This window comes from Papio anubis, chromosome 8, assembly GCF_008728515.1.
Source record: "Papio anubis isolate 15944 chromosome 8, Panubis1.0, whole genome shotgun sequence".
NCBI lineage: Eukaryota > Metazoa > Chordata > Mammalia > Primates > Cercopithecidae > Papio > Papio anubis.
The window spans coordinates 26343944-26364534 of record NC_044983.1 but is presented as its reverse complement, the minus strand read 5'-3'; the positions used below and the strand labels follow the sequence as shown (position 1 = coordinate 26364534).

The window sequence follows — 20591 nt, the reverse complement described above, 5'->3', positions numbered from 1 at the left end:
CTAGTCTTGAACTCCTGACCTCAGGTGATCTGCCTGCCTTGGCCTCCCAAAGTGCTGGGATTACAGGCATGAGCCACTGTGCCCAGCCACTGCTGAGCTTCTTACACATGACGTCAAAGCACAAGTGACAAAGGAAAAAGATAGACTACATCAAAATTAAAGACGTCTGTGCTGCAAATCATACCAATAAAAAAGTGAAAAAACTCACAGAATGAGAGAAAATATACACACATCATATATCTGATAAGGGACTTGTATCTAGCATATATAACGAACTCTTACAACTCAGCAACAAAAAAACCTAAGTGAAAAGCAGGCAGAGGAGAAACTTCCAGTTTCTGGTTCTGCATTTAAGGAGCTTGAAAGTTGCTACTCCACTCGAACAAGTAAAAGGTCAACAGTCTGAAAAGTCAACAACTCTTATTGGACCTGTAAGAGGGGAAGATACAAGGTAAACTACTGCCCCAGGACTGGAGAGACAGACAGGAAAAAAGAGGGAGCTGTGGCTCCCCAGAGCAGAGACCACAGACTCCCCACTTGAAGGCATGGCTTAACAGAGCAGAGACTCCTGAGTGGAAACTGCTGTGAGAAACCAACTCTAAAGTAAGAAAACCTGAATTCTAACTGATGAACTGCTGGAGGCTCAGACAAGTCTGAGAGTTAAAAACTCCAGATGGACCCAGTCACAGGCCAACTCCTACAATATTGTGAGATTTACCTCCAGTAGCTTGGCCAGGTCCCCACATTAAATATCAGAGAAATAAACCCTTCTGCTTCTGGCTGGTAGAGGAGAAAAGAAACCATTTTGAAAAATGACCTAGCACTACTTTTCTTAACAAGGCCTTCCCGTAGGAGAAACTAGTTAACCAGAGCCTAACTGACCTGGGGGAAGGAAATATCCAACTCCTGCCCACTCTAGTCATCCTGTCCCATCTAACAGGGAAGGAAGAAACGAGAAACCCTTGTGAAGTTCACAGTCCAGGGGCATAGGCTCACTGAAAGACTAAGACCTAATCACAGGACTAGCGAACACTTCTCCTCCCCTGTCATCTTACCATCAGGTTACTATAAGCCTATTTACAGCAATTCCTTTTACCTAGAACATTACATGTCCGACTATGAAGAAAAAATTAGATGGCATACCAAAAGGCAAAAGACAACTTGAAGAGACAGAGCAAGAATAAGGAACAGACATGGCAGGGATGTTGGAATGATCAGACCAGGAAGTTAAAACAACTATAATTAACACGCCGAAAGCTCTAATAGAAAGGTAGCTAGCATTTAAGGACAGAGGGGAATGTAAGCAGAAAGATGGAAATCCAAAGAAAAACTAAAAAGAAATGCTAGAGATCAAAAAATCACTGAAACAGAAATAAAGAATGCCTGTGATGGACTTATTAGTAGATAGACACAGCTGAGAAAAGAATCTCTAGGCTTGAGATATTATCAAGAGAAACTTTGAAAATGGAAAAGCAGACAACAAAGACTGAAAGAAATAGAACAGAATTTCCAAGAACTGTGGGACAATTACAAAATGTGTCACACAGGCCGGGTACGGTGGCTCACGCCTATAATCTCAGTACTCTGGAAGGCTGAGGCCCAGAAGTTCGTGAATAGCCTAGGCAACATAGTAAGACCACATACCCTCAAAAAATGGAGGCACACGCCTGTAGTCCCGATTATGTGGGAGGCTGAGGTGGTAGAATGGCTTGGGCAAGAGTGAGACCCTGTCTCTAAAATAAATAAAAGGTGTAACATATGTAAAATAAGAACATCAGAAAGAGAAGAAACAAAATAACACAGGAAATATTTGAAACAACAGTAACTGAGAAATTCCCAGAATTAATATCAGACATCAAACCACAGATCTAGGAAGCTCAGAGAACACCAAACAGGGTGAATGCCCCCAAAACCTACACGTAGGCATTTCATTTTCAAACTACAGAATATAAAAAGATAAAGAACATTCCTGAAAGAAGCTGGGGATGGGGGAAACACCTTATGTACAGAGAAAAATAAAAATTATATCCAACTTCCCCTAAGAAACCATGTAAGCAAGAAGAGTACAGTGAAGTATTTAAAGTGCTGATAGGAAAAAAAACACCCGCCACCAACCTAGAATGCTGTATCCTATGAAAGTATTCTTTCAAAGGATAATAAAGGAGAAAAAAAGGCTTTCTCAGACAAAAATTGAGGGTATTAGTTGCTAATAGATCTGCCTTGCAAGAAACGTTAAAGGAAATTCCTTAGAGAGAAGGAAAATGATACAGGTCAGAAACTCAGACCTACATAAAGAAAAATGTTGAACAAAAATAAAGGCAAAATAAAACCTGTCATTTTTCTTATTTTAAAATGATCCAACAGAGTTCGTTCAATATAATAGCAAGGTATTCAATTATGTATGCTGCTATAGATAGCTTATGTGTGTGTATATACACACATATATACAAATGCTTACTTATGCATGTATTTAAGTGGAATGAATGACAGCAATGATACATGGGACAGGAAGGAGGAATTAGGATTATTTTGTTATTATAAGGTATCACATTACCTGTGAAGTGGTACACTGTTATTTGAAAATGAATTTAGATTAGTAGTAAATGCACATTGCAAATTCTAGGGCAACCACTGGGGAAAAAAAAGTAAAAAAAGAAGAATAACTGATATGCTAAGAAAGGAGAGAAAACTGAATAATATATAATGCTTAATTAAAACCACAAAGGGCAGAAAAAGAATGAAAAACAAAAATAGAAACAAAGAACAAGGGCAGCAAAAGCAGTGCTTAGAGGAAAATTTATAGCACTGAATGCCTATATTAGCAGAAAAATCTAAACTAAAAAAATCCAAATTTCCATCTTAGGAAACTATAAAATGAGTGAATTAAATCCAAAGTAAGCAGGAGAACATAAATAATAAGAATTAGAGTGGAAATTAATGAAATTGAAACAGGAAATCAACAGAGAAACAAATCAATGACACCAAAAACTGGTTCTTTGAAAAGACCAATAGGCCGGGTGTGGTGGCTCAAGCCTGTAATCCCAGCACTTTGGGAGGCCGAGATAGGCGGATCACGAGGTCAGGAGATCGAGACCATCCTGACTAATACGGTGAAACCCCGTCTCTACTAAAAAATACAAAAAACTAGCCGGGTGAGGTGGCGGGCGCCTGTAGTGCCAGCTACTGGGGAGGCTGAGGCAGGAGAATGGCCTAAACCTGGGAGGCAGAGCTTGCAGTGAGCTGAGATCCAGCCACTGCACTCCAGCCTGGGTGACAGAGCGAGACTCTGTCTCAAAAAAAAAAAAAAAAAAGAAAAGACCAATAGAGTTGATTGGCCTCCAGCCAAGCTAACAAAAAAGAGAGGACGGAAATGCCTAGTACCAGAAGTGAAAGAGGAGACATCACTACAGAGCCCATGAACATTAAAAGGATAACAACGGCAGACTATGAACAACTCTATGCCCACAAATTTGATAACCTAGATGAAATGGACAAAGTCATTGAAAGATACAATCTGCCAAAACTCACAAGAAGAAATACACAATCTGAATAAGACTATATCACTACTGAATTCTACCAAACATTTAAGCAAGATTATACCAATTCTCTACAATCTCTTTCAGAGGACAGAAGCAGAGGGAATACTTCTTAGCACTTCTTAACTCATTCTGTGAGGCCAGCATCCTTAATACCAAAACCAGACAAAGAACTTACAAGAAAACTACTGTCTGAGTCTGTTTGAGCTGCTCTAATAAAATACCATAAACTGTTTAGCTTATGAACAACAGAAATTTATTTCTTCCAGTTCTGGTGGCCAAGATCAAGGTACTGGCATATTCAGTGTCTGGTGGGGGCCCATTTTCTCACAGATGGTGCCTTCTTGCTGTGTTTCATATGATGGAAGGAATGAGGCAGTTCTCTGGGGCCTCTTTTCTTGAGTAACTAATCCTATTCATGAGGGCTCTGCCTTATTAACCTAATCACATCCCAGAAGGTCCCACCTCCTGATGGTAAGGATTTCAACACATGAATTTTTATTTTTTCGTGGAGGAGGAACACTCAGATCACAGCAACTACAGACAACATCTGTCATGAACATAGATGGAAAAATTCTCAACAAAATATTAGCAAATTAAATCCAATGTATCAAATGCATAAAAAGAATATGTTGAAACCAACTGCAATTTATCATAATTCATCACAACAATGAGCTAAAGTAGAAAATCTCACGATATTAGTCGATGCAGAAAGTGCATGTGACAAAATCCAACACCCATTCATGATAAAAGCTCTCAGTAAACTAGGAATAAAAGGGAACTTCCACAACTTGATAAACAGTATCTAAAAATGCCTATCGCTAACACCATACTTAATGGTATCCAGTGAGAAAGTCTTTATTCTCACTGGAAGTGTCCAGTGTTTCCTTATGACCAGAGTCCATGAATTCTTGGCAGGAATACCACAGAAATGATGCCCCGTCTCAGTGAATCACATAGGCATGCTATATTGACCTGTTTCATCACAGGATGCCCTGATCAAGACTGTGTCTGCTGGTTATCTCCACCATGGTCACCATTTCCCCCTTTACATCTGAGTAATATTTCATGGGGAGAAATGTCAATGTCATGACAACACCCTGTTCCTCATCAAACCTACAACTACTACTCTCACATTGACCGATGACTCCTGTTTCTATCACCTTTCCTATAATGGTTGCCAAATAGTGACTATTTCTACCATCCCTCTATATTTACTAGTTGACCTTGTATGTATTTTTGTATGTATGTATCTTTCGTATGTATATATCTTTCCTATTTATCTATTCATTTATGTATATCAGTATAAACTTATAGATTCCTATTTTATACAAGTTTTTAACTAATAATAACATTATTTATTTTGTTGCTGACATTAGATTTTGCCAGTGGGTACCTATTCAGGCTGGTTTCTGGGTCCTTCTGAATGACCCCATCATTCTTTGGTTATTTACTTACTCTCTGGAACAACAAGATGTTCTATCTTCATCCTGTATGTTTGCTGCCCCAGCCCTGGAAACAGTCATTTTTCCAAGCCCCGATTTCTTTTAGTGGAGAGTGGTATTCAGAAACTATGATCGGATCTAGAGCAAGATGGCCGAATAGGAACAGCTCCAGTCTCCAGCTCCCAGTGCGAGGGACACAGAAGACGGGTGATTTCTGCATTTTCAACTGAGGTACCAGGTTCATCTCACTGGGAAGTGCCGGACAATTGGTGCTGGTCAGCTGGTGCAGCCTGACCAGTGACAGCTGAAGCAGGGCAAGGCATTGCCTCACCTGGGAAGCACAAGGGGTAAGGGAATCCCTTTAGAAACTGAGGCACACAACACCTGGAAAATTGGGTAACTCCCACCCTAATACTGTACTTTACCAAGGGTCTTAGCAAACGGCACACCAGGAGATTATATACCATTCCTGGCTGGGAGGGTCCCACGCCCATGGAGCCTCCCTCATTCCTAGCACAGCAGTCTGAGATCTAACTGCAAGGCAGCAGCGAGGCTGGGGGAGGGGCACCCGCCATTGCTGAGACTTAAGTAAGTAAACAAAACCTCCGGGAAGCTTGAACTGGGTAGAGCCCACCACAGCTCAAGGAGGCCTGCCTGTCTCTGTAGACTCCACCTCTGGGGACAGGGCACAGCTAAACAAAAAGCAGCAGAAACCTCTGCAGATGTTAATGACCCTGTCTGACAGCTTTGAAGACAGCAGTGGATCTCCCAGCACGAAGGTTGAGATCTGAGAACGGACAGACTGCCTGCTCAAATGGGTCCCTGACCCCTGAGTAGCCTAACTGGGGTACATCCCCCAATAGATGCAGACCGACATCTCACACCTCACATGGCAGGGTACACCCCTGAGACAAAGCTTCCAGGGCAAGAATCAGACAGCAGCACTCGCTGTTCAGCAATATTCTATCTTCTGCAGCCTCTGCTGCTGATACTCAGGCAAACAGGGTCTGGAGTAGACCTCAAGCAATCTCCAACAGACCTACAGCTGGGGGTCCTGACTGTTAGAAGGAAAACTAACAAACAGAAAGGACACCCACACCAAAACCCCATCAGTACGTCACCAGCATCAAAGACCAAAGGCAGATAAAACCACAAATTTGGGGAAAAAGCAGGGCAGAAAAGATGGAAATTCAAAAAATCAGAGCGCATCTCCCCCTCCAAAGTAACGCAGCTCATCGCCAGCAACGGATCAAAGCTGGACAGAGAATGACTTTGACAAGTTGAGAGAAGAAGGCTTCAGTCGATCAAACTTCTCAGAGCTAATGGAGGAACTACGTACCCAGTGCAAAGAAACTAAAAATCTTGAAAAAAGAATGGAAGAAAGGAAAACTAGAATAATCAATGCAGAGAAGGCCATAAATGAACTGACAGAGATAAAAACCATGACATGAGAAATACGTGACAAATGCACAAGCTTCAGTAACTGACTCGATCAACTGGAAGAAAGAGTATCAATGACTGAAGATCAAATGAATGAAATGAAGTGAGAAGAGAAGTCTAGAGGAAAAAAAGGAAAAAGAAATGAACAAAGCCTCCAAGAAGTATGGGATTATGTGAAAAGACCAAATCTACATCTGATTGGTGTGCCTGAAAGTGACAGGGAAAATGGAACCAAGTTGGAAAACACTCTTCAGCATATCATCCAGGAGAACTTCCCCAACCATCATTAAACCAACATTCAAATTCAGGAAATACAAAGAACACCACAAAGATACTCCTCGAGAAGAGCAACTCCAAGACACATAATTGTCAGATTCACCAAAGTTGAAATGAAGGAAAAAATGTTAAGGGCAGCCAGAGAGAAAGGTCGGGTTACCCACAAAGGGAAGCCCATCAGACTAACAGCAGATCTCTTGGCAGAAACTCTCCAAGCCGGAAGAGAGTGGGGGCCAATATTCAACATTCTTAAAGAAAAGAACTTTCAACCCAGAATTTCATATCCAGCCAAACTAAGTTTCACCAGTGAAGGAGAAATAAAATCCTTTACAGACAAGCAAATGCTTAGAGATTTTGTCACCACCAGGCCTGCCCTACAAGAGATCCTGAAGGAAGCACTAAACATGGAAAGGAACAACCGGTATCAGCCATTGCAAAAACATGCCAAAATGTAAAGACCATCGATGCTAGGAAGAAACTGCATCAACTAATGAGCAAAATAACCAGCTAATATCACAATGACAGGATCAAGTTCACACATACCAATATTAACCTTAAATGTAAATGGGCTAAATGGTCCAATTAAAAGACACAGACTGGCAAATCGGATAAAGAGTCAAGACCCATCAGTTTGCTGTATTCAGGAGACCCATCTCACATGCAGAGACACACACAGGCTCAAAATAGAGGGATGGAGGAAGATCTACCAAGCAAATGGAGAACAAAAAAAAGCGGGGGTTGCAATCCTAGTCTCTGATAAAACAGACTTTAAACCATCAAAGATCAAAAGAGACAAAGAAGGCCATTACATAATGGTAAAGGGATCAATTCAAGAGGAAGAGCTAACTATCCTAAATATATATGCGCCCAATACAGGAGTACCCAGATTCATAAAGCAAGTCCTTAGAGACTTACAAAGAGACTTAGACTCCCATACAATAATAATGGGAGACTTCAACACCCCACTGTCAACATTAGACAGATCAACGAGACAGAAAGTTAACAAGGATATCCAGGAATTGAACTCAACTCTGCACCAAACGGACCTAACAGACATCTACAGAACTCTCCACCCCAAATCAACAGAATATACATTCTTCTCAGCACCACATCGCACTTATTCGAAAATTGACCACCTAGTTGGAAGTAAAGCACTTCTCAGCAAATGTAAAAGAACAGAAATTATAACAAACTGTCTCTCAGACCACAGTGCAATCAAACTAGAACTCAGGACTAAGAAAATCAATCAAAACCGCTCAACTACATGGAAACTGAATAACCTGCTCCTGAATGACTACTGGGTACATAATGAAATGAAGGCAGAAATAAAGATGTTCTTTGAAACCAATGAGAACAAAGATACAACATACCAGAATCTCTGGGACACATTTAAAGCAGTGTATAGAGGGAAATTTATAGCACTAAATGCCCACAAGAGAAAGCAGGAAAGATCTAAAATTGACACCTAACATCACAATTAAAAGAACTGGAGAATCAAGAGCAAACACATTCAAAAGCTAGCAGAAGGCAACAAATAACTAAGATCAGAGCAGAACTGAAGGAGATAGAGACACAAAAAACCCTTCAAAAAATCAATGAATCCAGGGGCTGGTTTTCTGAAAAGATAACAAAATTGACAGACCACTAGCAAGACTAATAAAGAAGAAAAGAGAGAAGAATCAAATAGACGCAATAAAAAATGATAAAGGGTATATCACCACCGACCCCACAGAAATACAAACTACCATCAGAGAATACTATAAACACCTCTATGCAAATAAACTAGAAAACCTAGAAGAAATGGATAATTTCCTGGACACTTACACTCTCCCAAGACTAAACCAGGAAGAAGTTGAATCCCTGAATAGACCAATAGCAGGTTCTGAAATTGAGGCAATAATTAATAGCCTACCAACCAAAAAAAGTCCAGGACCAGACAGATTCACAGTCGAATTCTACCAGAGGTACAAGGAGGAGCTGGTACCATTCCTTCTGAAACTATTCCAATCAATAGAAAAAGAGGGAGTCCTCCCTAACTCATTTTATGAGGCCAACATCATCCTGATACCAAAGCCTGGCAGAGACACAACAAAAAAAGAGAATTTTAGACCAATATCCCTGATGAACATCGATGCAAAAATCCTCAATAAAATACTGGCAAACCGAATCCAGCAGCACATCAAAAAGCTTATCCATCATGATCAAGTGGGCTTCATCCCTGGGATGCACGGCTGGTTCAACATATGCAAATCAATAAACATAATCCAGCATATAAAGAGAACCAAAGACAAAAACCACATGATTATCTCAATAGATGCAGAAAAGGCCTTTGACAAAATTCAGCAGCCTTTCATGCTAAAAACTCTCAATAAATTCGGTATTGATGGAACGTATCTCAAAATAATAAGAGCTATTTATGACAAATCCACAGCCAATATCATACTGAATGGGCAAAAACTGGAAGCATTCCCTTTGAAAACTGGCACAAGACAGGGATGCCCTCTCTCACCACTCCTATTCAACATAGTGTTGGAAGTTCTGGCTAGGGCAATCAGTGAAGAGAAAGAAATAAAGGGTATTCAGTTAGGAAAAGAAGAAGTCAAGTCCCTGTTTGCAGATGACATGATTGTATATTTAGAAAACCCCATCATCTCAGCCCAAAATCTCCTTAAGCTGATAAGCAACTTCAGCAAAGTCTCAGGATACAAAATCAATGTGCAAAAATCACAAGCACTCTTATATACCAGTAACAGACAAACAGAGCGCCAAATCATGAATGAACTTCCATTCACAATTGCTTCAAAGAGAATAAAATACCTAGGAATCCAACTTACAAGGGATGTAAAGGACCTCTTCAAGGAGAACTACAAACCACCGCTCTGTGAAATAAAAGAGGACACAAACAAATGGAAGAACATACCATGCTCATGGATAGGAAGAATCAGTATCGTGAAAATGGCCATACTGCCCAAGGTAATTTATAGATTCAATGCCATTCCCATCAAGCTACCAACGAGTTTCTTCACAGAATTGGAAAAAACTGCTTTAAAGTTCATATGGAACCAAAAAAGAGCCCGCATTGCCAAGACAATCCTAAGTCAAAAGAACAAAGCTGGAGGCATCACGCTACCTGACTTCAAACTGTACTACAAGGCTACAGTAACCAAAACAGCATGGTACTGGTACCAAAACAGATATAGACCAATGGAACAGAACAGAGCCCTCAGAAATAATCCCACACATCTACAGCCATCTGATCTTTGACAAACCTGACAAAAACAAATAGGGAAAGGATTCCCTATTTAATAAATGGTGCTGGGAAAATAGCCGTAAGTAGAAAGCTGAAACTGGATCCTTTCCTTACTCCTTATACGAAAATTAATTCAAGATGGATTAGAGACTTAAATGTTAGACCTAAAACCATAAAAACCCTAGAAGAAAATCTAGGTAATACCATTCAGGACATAGGCATGGGCAGGGACTTCATGTCTAAAACACCAAAAGCAATGGCAGCAAAAGCCAAAATTGACAAATGGGATCTAATTAAACTAAAGAGCTTCTGCACAGCAAAAGAAACTACCATCAGAGTGAACAGGCAACCTACAGAATGGGAAAAATTTTTTGCAATCTACTCATCTGACAAAGGGCTAATATCCAGAACCTACAAAGAACTCAAACAAATTTACAAGAAAAAAACAAACAACCCCATCAAAAAGTGGGTAAAGGATATGAACCGACATTTCTCAAAAGAAGACATGCATACAGCCAACAGACACATGAAAAAATGCTCATCATCACTGGCCATCAGAGACATGCAAATCAAAACCACAATGAGATACCATCTCACACCAGTTAGAATGGCGATCATTAAAAAGTCAGGAAACAACAGGTGCTGGAGAGGATGTGGAGAAACAGGAACACTTTTACACTGTTGGTGGGATTGTAAACTGGTTCAACCATTGTGGAAAACAGTATGGCAATTCCTCAAGGATCTAGAACTAGAAATACCATATGATCCAGCCATCCCATTACTGGGTATATACCCAAAGGATTATAAATCATGCTGCTATAAAGACACATGCACACGTATGTTTATTGTGGCACTATTCACAATAGCAAAGACTTGGAATCAACCCAAATGTCCATCAGTGACAGACTGGATTAAGAAAATGTGGCACATATACACCATGGAATACTATGCAGCCATAAAAAAGGATGAGTTTGTGTCCTTTGTAGGGACATGGATGCAGCTGGAAACCATCATTCTCAGCAAACTATCGCAAGAACAGAAAACCAAACACTGCATGTTCTCACTCATAGGTGGGAATTGAACAATGAGATCACTTGGACTCTGGAAGGGGAACATCACACACCGGGGCCTGTCATGGGGAGGGGGGAGGGGGGAGGGGGGATGAATGGCATTGAGAGTTATACCTGATGTAAATGACGAGTTGATGGGTGCTGACGAGTTGATGGGTGCAGCACACCAACATAGCACAAGTATACATATGTAACAAACCTGCACGTTGTGCACATGTACCCTAGAACTTAAAGTATAAAAAAAATAAAAATAAAAACTATGGTCTTGGAACTCACTGTGTTCATTACTGCTGGGGTGTCACTGCCTCTAGAACCTCTCAGTATACACTACTAAGAAAAATATGCATGCATACACACATACACACACACTCACAGATATTTATATATATAGACATACATGCTATAACTCTCTCTCTATATATATATATGTGTGTGTGTATATAATACATTTTTAAACCCGTAAGTTCATACTGATAATTCCAATACTAACATGGTACCTTGGTGTTCTTTTCAGTTTTCACCTTTTAAATGTTTGTAAATCCCTTCAGGGAGTGAAAAAACTGCCTCTCCTTATCTTTAGGACATCTACCCGTTTGCTAAATCAAGTAACTTCTTTGCTCAATGTAACTAATCTCCCAAAAACTGCAGCTGCCATCTCTGCACTCCCTCCCCTTACCTTTGCATCAGTCAGGTGCCAGACATGCTTCTGGCCATACTTCGGGGGCACTGTCTCCACAGGCAGTGGGAAGGGGAGATGGGAAGGCAAGGGGAGATGATCTCTACAAATACTTTTAATAACAAACTGGTACTTTTAAAAGACATTAAAATTTCAATAGATGTAAACTATCTAGGGAAGGTTTTACATACAGTGTTGGTAGGCAGAAGTGCATGATAAAAAGACCCAGGAGGCTGCTACACAATCTGTGGGGCCCGGTGCAAAATGAGAACACGAGAGTCCTTGTGAAAAAAATTATTAATAATTTCAAGATGGTGAGAGCAGAGCATTAAGCCAAGTGCAAGACCCTATGAGACTGCATGGGTCACATATCCTTGAAGCTGGCCCTGATTACCAGAGAGCACACATCAGTGAGGACCTGGTAACACAAGCATTTATGCTGATGCTAACAATTCACAAATGTCCTTAAATTTACGTCTGCCACTACAGGAATGCAACATGGATTCAATGGTCTTCGGTAGTATCGTGCCGGGAGTATACCAGATGTAAGTTCTTCCTCATTAAGGAACACAAATGTGGTAATTGCCAGTTTCAGTGACAAAGTCTTTTTCACTGAAAATGAAAAGAGATAATTCTATGTATGCTGAGCATGTTCAATGGACAGAGTACTGCAGTTAGCAATCTGGACTATATAAGCAGGCATTGTTACAGTCTTCTAGGAGTTGAAAACCTAGATGAGATTACTGACCATCTGAGCTTGCTACATTCATCTAGGTAGGAGTTAAAATTATTTTTAGGTTTCTCCAATTTGATTCAATCGAGTTCCACTTTCTTGGCCTGAAGACTGATTACATACAAGAATATTCACTGTTCTATTTCAACAGGTAAGATTTCAAGATTAGAGGTGCTGATACTTGCAATTTGCTCATCAAAAACCTTTCAAGTGATGTCTAGGCCTTTTTTTGTCTGCAGTTGCTCATATTTCAGAAACATGTTTGGCTTGTGAATTGGTATTCCTATTCTACTGTTTCATCATGATTTAAATATCACATCAGCAGACAGCTGTCAAATAGCCTGAGGGCAGCAACAGTTTAATGTGGCTTCATCATGTGTCTGGACAGAATTTTACATTTAATCATTGACTGCACCCTTCAGGGCTAGAACAGAATCTTCTATTAGGATGCTGCTTCATAAAAACCCCCTGGAAGATGTTACTGACTCAACTGTCATAAAACTAAAAAGTATAAATAGTTTTTTTTTTTTTAAAAAGTAATGGGTAGGGAAGGGTGGGGAAAATAACCAATTAAAAACATCAAGTAATGTATCAGTAAAATACAGTACAATTTTAAAAGTGTGAAACATTGTGTTCTCACTTAAATTATCTTCCTTTCCTCCATTCTCCCTTCTGATACCTGCCTAAAAAGAGTTCCTTCTTGGCTGGGCGTGGTGGCTCACGCCTGTAATCCCAGCATTTTGGGAGGCCGAGGCAGGCGGATCACCTGAGGTCAGGAGTTCGAAACCAGCCTGGCCAACATGGTGAAACCCTGTGTCTACTAAAAGTACAAAAATTAGCTGGGCACGGTGATGGGAGCCTGTAATCCCAGCTACTCAAGAGGCTGAGGCAGGAGGATCGCTTGAACCTGTGAGGCGGAGGTTGCAGTGAGCTGAGATTGCGCCACTGCACTCCAGCCTGGGTGACAAGGGTTAGACTCCATCTCAGAAAAAAAAAAAGTTCCTTCTCCACATAAACCTTGTAAGTTCAGCTTCACCAGTCAACAGTATGTTGCCTGTAATTGGTGGCAGCTGCCACTAGGTGAACCTCCATAGAGGCTAGGCATATTTTCTAAAGGCACAGAACAGAAAGACACAAATGATTTTCCTTTACAATGGTTTAAAACAAAAATAAATAATCTATAATTATTAAAAATCATCTGAACTAAATATCCTGGGAGACTTTTCTCCTTTGCCAATGGTTTCTTCCTAGCAAGACATCACTAATATCAAATTAAACACGTTGAGTCAGGGTGCTTAACTGCAGTCTTAGACTAACACCAATTTTCTACAGTCTCAGAATTGCTCTAAAACTTTAAGGCTGAAGCTAGACAAAAAACACTGCTGAGTAAAATCCCCATGAATCTCTCTTCCAAAATCAGAAAGTTTCTCAGCCACTTGATGCTGTATAAACACTTAGCCTTCTCATACACATTTGGCTATAATGTTTAAGTTAGCAATTAACATTTTTCTGAGCACTTTTATATAAAAATTTTACTATCTAGCTTTTGATACAGGTTTCTTTTTAATTTTTTTCTTTTCTTTTTTGAGACGGAGTCTTGCTCTGTCACCCAGGCTGAGTGCAGTGGCATCTTCTCAGCTCACTGCAACTTCCACCTCCCAGGTTCAGGCAATTCTCCTGCCTCAGCCTCCCAAGTAGCTGGGATTATAGGTGCCCGCCACCACGCTCGGCTAATTTTTTTGTATTTTTAGTAGAGACAGGGTTTTGCCATGTTGGCCAGGCTGGTCTTGAACTCCTGACCTCAGGTGATCTGCCCGCCTCAGCCTCCCAGAGTGCTGGGAAGACAGGCGTGAGCCACTGCGCCCAGCCTGATACAAGTTTCTTTCTAAAAGTCCAGACATAGCAAATTCTAGTTAAATCTGAATATAAAATTTAAAACACTTTGAAATGGAATTTCAGGTTTTTTTTTTTTTTTTTTTTTTTGGAGACAGGGTCTTACTCTGTTGCCTAGGCTGGAGCACAATGGAGCAATTACATCTTACTGCAGCCATGACCTCCCAGGCTCAAGTGATTCTCCCACCTCAGACTCCTGAGCAGCTGGGACTATAGGCATGTGCCACTTTGCCTGGCTAATTTTTAAAGTGTTTTTATTTTTTGGTAGAGATGGGGGTTTCACCATGTTTCCCAGGCTGGTCTTGAACTCCTAGGTTCAAGCAATCTACCTGCCATGGCCTCCCAAAGTGCTGGGATTATACACGTGAGCCACTGTGCTGGCTGAATTAAAGGTTTTCGAATAAATATATGAAGCTGTTTTACTAGAACACAGCTATTAGACTGTTGTTATGTGCTAAGTGTCCTATACGAACATAAATGTGGCCTCTTGGTTTCCCGGTCTCCCATTCGTCTGGGTGAGAGGAAAGAATTCAAAATGAGGCAACATTTATGAACTTTTTTGAGCTTTCTCAATAAAAAGATAATATTTATAATCCAAATTTCACGACTGGCAAATTAAATATAAACAGACAACTGACGTAAGAAGAAACACAAATAATAACCAGTTACAAGGGAAACTAGGAAAATGCAAATTAATACCCTTAATTAAATAAAATAAAAATACTACAAAGCACCCAATTCTGTAGAGGTTGTGATAAAACCAGTAAATGTTTACTCTAAACTGGTATAATCCCTTTGGAAAGCCATATCAATATTCACAGCAAAAGCTGTAACATTTATTTATTTTCCCCTTGTTCCAGAAAGGATTTAAGAAGTATAATAATAATGAAAAAAATGCTTAGATCTTTTACCACGGGAAATCCTTCGCCCAGATTATACTACTCTAAGAGATTACTTCACCAGCAGTAGAAAATTCTATGTACGTGAATTTTAGCTGTAGTGGAGGCCAGGATAATTACATTTAAAAAAGGAAGAAGAAATCAAAGAAACCTGGAAGCAATCTAAACGTCTAACAAGGTGAACAGTTTACTGAAAAATACAAATTAAAATTGCAGAGTACTATTCTGCCATTAAGTTTATAACCATGAAGATTATTCTAAATCCTTAAGAAATGGAACACGAAAGTGCCAATGGCAAATTTGCCAGTGTATAAAATATACTGGTATGTAAAGATGCACTCCAACTTTGTAAGGAAATTTCTGGAAAAATAATGCTAATTTGTTATTAATACATATATTGAAAGTGGTTTAGTTCTACAGAGAAAACATTATTTTGCTCATGTAAATAGAATATTTTATGGCTAGAAATCAGGAAGAAACATAAGATCTGGATAATTAGTAATATTCTACAGACTGTTGGTGGGGGGAGTATAAAATCACATGATCAAAAGGGAAGTGTATGAGATCATGGAGTGGTGGTACACAGCAGAAACACAAGATGTAATACATTGACTAGAACGTGAAATCTCATATGCTACCTCAGCACTGCATAAGCCTAGTCTAAAATTTCAGTAGTTTCAGTGGCTGTTGAGAATAAAAAGCAAGTTCCAATACAAAATAAATCTGAATCATTTTTCAGTGTGGTATATACAAAGAAAATGTGGAGATAAAAATGGGTAAAAAGGAAGTAGCAAAATATAATAAATATGAATGAGTTCTTATGCAGGCAGTCACAGTAATAGTTTAGTAAACACTCAATGCGAAACATAAAGTAACATAATGCATCTCACGGAATTCTCCCCATGCTTACAAAAAAGTAAATGCTTTATTGAACCTCAGTCCACAGTAAGCTACATTAAAAAAAAAAAAAAAGAATTCTAACAGAAACATGTTTAACAACAAGTATCATAGTTGCATATCAAAAGCACCAAAACTACATAATAAGAATAAATTAAAATGGAAAATACTATGAAGATATTAGTCTTTGTACTAAACAAAATCTAGCAAACGATCATATTCACAGTTAACTACATTATCAGTCCTAAAGCATAAAAACCTGACATCACAGCTAGACTCTGGATGACTCGTTCACCAATGGCATTACTATGTTAGGAGCTGAGTCACCACAATCTTCAAACAATAAACTGCCCTCAGACTCATTGAGGACATTACTAATTCCACATTTTGAAAGAGATTGCACTACTGCCTCTTGTTTTACATTATTCCATTACATTTTAATCCACCCACCTATGTGTGAAGTAAGAGTGTCACTTCGAAATTGTAAGCCTACATCCACCTGTGCCACTCCTCATCATAAGTTCCGTAAGTGATGTATTGATAGAGGAATATACGTGACAGTTGGGCCTCCTGAAATCAGAGCTTGTGGACTCTCCTATGGGCCAATTCTCCCTAGGAGAAGTGTAACGGGGTCGTATCAGAAGAACTGAGAACAGCCAGGTTTCCTTAACAGGCCTTATATGTTGCTTATTAATAATGTCATGGCTTTCTTATCATATGACCTTTTGGTTGTATCATATAAGTGTTCTCCACTCTTCCTGTCATCACTCCTTTACATTTTTCCTATAGAGACTATATCTGCTGCCCTCGTTTTCTTCAAGTCCTTATTTTCTCAGTTGTTGGTAGGCCAGGATAATGTCCCATAGTGGTATTTAAAAGTCTATAAAATTAAGCTTTTAATGGTATAGCAATGTCTCCGCTGCTTTTGACTCACTGGTTACAGCAGAAAGAAATTTAAGCTGAAAATGAAGGGAGAAAATGCAAATTCTTCATCTGATTGCCTGTGAGATCCATGCCTTGTTACTTTTGGTATTTCTGGATGTGAAATTGCTAACTATTTTGTGCTATCTGTTGCCATGCTCTGCGGCTGAGAAGCCGCAGCTTTACTGCTCTCTGGTTGCTTGAGTCAGTTATAACACATGCAAATCATCTTTTTCTTTTGTCTCTGTGAATGCTATTTACTGCATCTTTGTTGTCTATTGTATTAATTTGGATTCTGAAACAATCACAAAGTTACACAAGTCCCAAGTGCAGTACAAATAATTATTTTCCTGAACTATTTGAAAGTTAATTTGCAAATAAGATGTCTCAACGCCCTGAGAATACTTTAAATATTTCCTACAAGGATATTCTCTTACACAACTACAAAAGAACCATCAAAATGAGGAAGTTAACATGGATACTTCACTAGTGTCTAATCCTAGACCCCATGTGAGTTTCACCAGTGTCCCAATAAAGTCCTTTACAGTCAAAGGACCCAGTTCAGAACCTTGTATTTAATTGTCATGTCTGCATGGTCTCCTTCAAGTTGGAACTCTTTTCTTGATCCTGATACTTTTGAAGATTACGGGCCAGTTATGTTTTAGAATTTCCTCAATTTTGTTTTGTCTAACATTTCCTGACTATTGGATTCAGATCGTGAAGTTCTGGCTGAGTAACAGAGAAGTGATGCTATGTTCTCATACCCTCTATCAGGCGGCCCAGAATTGAGATTTGTCCTATTACTGATAATGTTCACTTTGATCAGCTGCCAGGTTTTCCCACTATTAGGTTATTTTCTTTCACTCTGTAATTGTTAAGTATGGTGGGGCAGATACTCTCAAACTATGTACAGTTGGTAGTCGGTTCTAGTTCTGTTAGCAGGCAGTAAGTAGTTACATTCTACAAAGTGTCACCAACACACTTTGCAATTGAACACTGAGCAATTGCTCCTAGGGAAAATACCAGGTTAGGTTCCTGTGAGGTCCTGGTCACAATATTTTTGCTGACTCATTAATACATAATCTTGTTGTATGTGTGTTTCTGTTTAAACACAACTTATATATACTATTGATTCATGAACACTGAACTCATGGCCAACAGCACATCACTCATGCCTGAACAAAGCTTACATAACATGTATTCTCTTCAGAAGGCACGTCACGGCCTTTCTGCACTCAGGAGCAATAGCCAGCACTTCAGTACTATGCTTGGGGGCCACACTAAACAGCAAATCCTCAACAAACTGCATAAAACTTTGAAAAACATGGCATGAAACAGACTGCAAAAAGGACACTGGCTCTCAGTGTGAGCGCTGAAACGAGAAGGCAGAGCGCCACCTGTTTGACCTCAGCTGGTGATATGCTGGGCAACTCAAATTTTTCACTGCTAAGCATGCCCAAGAATGACTATGAAAATGCCAGTATTGGAGTTGAGTCACAAATGAATTTTAGTGAGTAGGAAAATTTGCAAATAAGGAATCTGAGAATGATGAAGACTGACTGCAAATATTATGTTTCTGAATTACACAATTTATTAATTATGTATATCGGTATAAACTTGTGGATTCCTATTTTATTCAGCTGGTTACAATCTGTTAGTATCAATATTTATTTTGATGCTCAAATTGTCCCAGATTTGGCCAATGGGAGCCCTTTAAGCCAGCTTCCCCTTTCTTCTTTGAACACGTCCTTACTTTTTGGCACAAGATGCTCCTTTTAGTAATGGAGAGCATTTAGAGACCAAGATCTGGAAATCAGCTGTGCTCACTCGAAACTAGGTGCACTCACTGCTATAAACACACACACACACACACACACACACACACACACACACTATATTTACAGTTGTCCCTCAGTATCCAAAGGAGATTGGTTCCAGGACTCCCAAAGATACCAAAACTCATGGATGCTCAAGTCCCTCATATAAAATGGTGTAGTATTTGCATATAACCTATGCACATCCTCCTGTATACTTTAAATCACTTCTAGGTTACTTTTTTTTTGAGATGGAGTTTCACTCTTGTCACCCAGGTTGGAGTGCAATGGCATGATCTCTGCTCATTGCAACCTCTGCCTCCCGAGTTCAAGTGATTCTCCTGCCTCAGTCTCCCGAGTAGCTGGGATTACAGGCACCTGCCACCACGCCCGGCTGATTTTGGTATTTTTAGTAGAGACAGGGTTTCACCATCTTGGCCAGGCTGGTCTCGAACTCTTGACCTCAGGTAATCCACCCACCTTGGCCTCCCAAAATGCTGTCATTGCAGGTGTGAGCCATCGCGCCTGGCCTCTAGATTACTTATTGATATCTAATACACTGTAAGTACTATAACTAGTTGTTATACTGTATTGTTTAGGGAGTAATGACCAGAAAAAAGATCTGTGCATGTTCAGTACATATGCAACAACCACTCACTGTTTTTTCTGAGTATTTTCCATCTGCAGTTGGTTGAATATGAAGAATGCAGAATCTGAGGATATGGAGGGCTGACTGTGTTGTTATTCATTACATTTACACTTATTTCTACAACTACCTAAACGTTGGAAACTATGAGTTCACACCAATATCTCCTATTCCAAAACACCACAATGCTCACAGTAATTTTCTCCTTTTTCGACATTTGTAATTGACTTCTAAGATAACAAAAAAACCTAGCACTCATTATCATTAATATATCTGCCAAATAGATTAACTCCCCATAAGTAACTGGCCTTTTCTTGCTGTCTCCTCTTCTGCATATACCCCCAACCCACCCCTAGAGGATGTACAGCTCTGACATCCTGTACCAGATCTGCCCTTGGTGGCAATGAACGCCCTTTTCGTCACATTCTGACTTCAACAGCCTGCACCACGCCTCTGCCTCCTGCATGTGAATGAGTGACCTTCTCACCCTGCTCTGGACTGCTGTGGCTCCCTGCCTCCTGTACGTGGACACCTACACTGCTCTGCGCCACCTAATGTCTTTCGGACTCAATTGCTTCAGAAGGGTTGAACAACAAGGGGAAGGGCCACGCAAGCAATTTCAACAGCTGATTTTTCTATTAAAATCTCCTTAGTATTCTTAGGTGTATTTTTAAAAATAAAGATCATATAGGCAATTTAGATCCTGGAGTTTGGCCAGTGATTTTAAAACTGTGAGAAATCAGTATGCAGCAGAAGTATCATGTAAATGTCCTTTGACCTGCAAGTAAGTCCGTTACTTTATATCCTTGATAATTTTCCTTAAGTAGTTAATTCTGCTTGTTTCCAGTGTTCATTGCTTTACATGATCAGTCACACAGTTTCTGTGCTCAGTGGAGTCCTGGTCTAGCAGCTGACTGTAATGCATTTGCAGTCTCCTTCTGGCCTTGCATTTAATATTGGAGCCTGGGTAGCTTTTGGCAGGGTGGTGGGAATGTGTGTGTGGGAATCGGCTTTGTTAGGATTATAGGTACACAGAAAATTTTACAGCTTCTAAAATTTTTCTGTGAAGTTATGTTATGTTTCTAGTATGTACGT

The 20591-nt window shown here is 39.8% G+C and overlaps 1 protein-coding gene across 7 annotated transcripts in view; it reads right to left on the bottom strand.

Annotated features, from left to right (window-relative positions):
- Window positions 1–20591, bottom strand: part of ELP3 (elongator acetyltransferase complex subunit 3) — a 103627-nt gene that overhangs the window by 38146 nt on the left and 44890 nt on the right. The window lies entirely within an intron of this gene.